Here is a 2702-nt window from a genome sequence, read left to right as displayed (position 1 = left end):
TATGATTATTGTTAAGTCCAAAAACTAAGAATACAATATTTTTACAAATACAATAGAAAATGAAACATATGAGTATGTATATGAAAATATATTTCTTTCATATCTAAGTAGTTAAACCAAATCACAATAATAAATATGAAATATGTAATTTCATATTTATAAACATAAAAACCAAAACTTGTGTTGTATATATATATATGACTACATATATATACAAGGAAACCAATAAAATGTGTGTGTATATGATATTAAGCTTAGAGTATCTAACACACATAATATAAAACCTAAACTAGATTACCTAAGCCGATCTTGATCTTCAATAAACTTGACTTGGTACACTATGCGGATGAAGCTGAACTTGGATCTTGACTTGATCTTCAATAAACTTGACTTGGTACACTATGCGGATGAAGCTGAACTTGGATCTTGAACTTGAATGGCATAAGCTTCACTCCACAATTCCCCCAACCTCCATTGGATATGATCGTTGAAGCCCTATTCCATCCATCCTCCAACTCGTTGTTTGCCTAGAACTCCATTGGATATGATCGTTGAAGCCCTATTCCATCCATCCTCCAACTCGTTGTTTGCCTAGAATAAATACGAAAACACAAACACTAGACAAAATCCATCCTCCAACTCGTTGTTTGCCTAGAATAAATACGAAAACACAAACACTAGACAAATAACATTAGTGATAAATTATTTGTTAAACATTATCAAAACAAAGAGGCCAACAAGTACTTCATTTCTTATCTGCTTTACTTTGTGCATCATAGAGTTTGCATTGAGGATAATGCAAAATTTAGGTATGGGGGTGGGAATTAGTTATTTTCCTCTTTATTTTACCTTTTTAGTTGCAATTTTGTTATTTTTTCCTTTTCCTTAAAAAAATTATAAAAATATCGTCACTTGTCAAATTGATAGAGTTATGTAATAATTAATTTATTTGATAAATTTTAAATTTTCTAATCTCTAGTTTGTTATTTACTCAAGCTTACCTTTTATGATAACTCTAAATAAATTTCTTAACAAATGATTTTCAAAGTAGTATACTTTACTTAAGCATTAACTTAGATTTTTATTTAAAATAATGGAATTTATGCATGCTTAGCTTAGAGTTAAAATAATTTTTCAAAATGTCTTGACTTACATATTTTTTAGAATATATATACATATACATATAAAAAAATTACAAAAGAAGAGTGCGAAAAATGGGCACCAAAAGAAAAAAAAACTCTTGAATTCAAGGTGATTCTATCTTATAAATCCTAAGCTGACCAAGTAATTAAGCCCTAGGAGTATTTCCATACTTAATGATCTAAGCCCAATTGGGTTGGGATCCATTGGTCCAAAACTCGTTAAATGATAACTTAGAAAGCCCGTAAAGTAGAAAAAAATCACCAAGGAAGAAAGAGTTAAAAAAAGAAAAAAATAATAAAAATAAAAATACTAATAAATGTTTATATATATATAGTTATATTTGTATATATGGTCTTGGAAAATATTTTAGATCAAGCAACTTGAAAATTATTTAAAACAAAGAGTTAGCATATTATTTTCAAAACTTTTAAATTAAATTTCTAAGTTTGGCTTGGTTTTGTATTTCTACAATGAGAAGATTTTCTAAAAAATTTATCTTAGAGTTATTTATAAAAACATTTTCTTGAGTAATAACTATTTTTAATTAGATTGTCTAAAATTATCAAGTAAATTAAGTTATTCACTGACTTCTTTAATTTTGCAAGTTGACCGAATTTTATCGGTATATTCACTGCAAACCCTCACGAGACTACAACTCGTCTACTAGGGTAACCTAGGGGTTTAAAGGTGTAATAACCGTAAAATTTTGATACTAGTTAAAATAAATTTTTGGTATTTTAAAATATTTAATTATGATTTTTAAAAGAGTATTTGTATTTTTCTCGATTTTCTAGAAATTTTCTATGATTTAAAGTCTAAGTTTTATATTTATTTAAATGGTTTTGATATTTATAAATTAATTTAGTGTAATAAAAATTTCTGGGATTTATCCGTTGTGTTACTTATACTATTACATATTATTTTAAATAATACATCGTATTATTATTACTATTACGTATTAATTCTTATATTATGTTGAATTATTAATTACGTATTATTTGTGTAAATTATTGTATTATTTTAATTATTACGTATCAGCTGTCGTATTAGCATAACTGGTACATTTTATCGTGTTATTATTTTAATTATTACGTATCAGCTGTCGTATTAGCATAACTGGTACATTTTATCGTGTAGATAATTGATACATAATTATTTGATTTTAAATGTAAGTAAATATTTTATTATTATTATTTATTCTCGTTTAATTATACAATATGTGTATATTTCAACTATTTCGTATCAACTGTTGTATTAGCACAACATGAACGTTTTTATTTGTAGATAATTATTTAGTAATTGGTTTAAATTTTTTTATATACCCGTAACTATTTATTTAATTATTTTCATTTAAATACCTGAAACTATTTGAAAATAATCCAAAATTATTTTGCTTCCCGCGTCAAACGCCCAACAACTACCCCCTCATCACGTTCTCTCCCTCCTCATTTTTTTTCAAGAAAACGGCTCCACGCGCATCATCTCTCAATATTTTATTTTATTTTTTTTATTTTTTATTCAATTTTTTTCTATTTAAACCATCACCTCTCTCTCTCGTG

Source organism: Asparagus officinalis, chromosome 7 (genome assembly GCF_001876935.1).
Source record: "Asparagus officinalis chromosome 7, Aspof.V1, whole genome shotgun sequence".
Classification (NCBI taxonomy): Eukaryota; Viridiplantae; Streptophyta; class Magnoliopsida; order Asparagales; family Asparagaceae; genus Asparagus; species Asparagus officinalis.
This window is presented reverse-complemented; position numbering follows the sequence as displayed.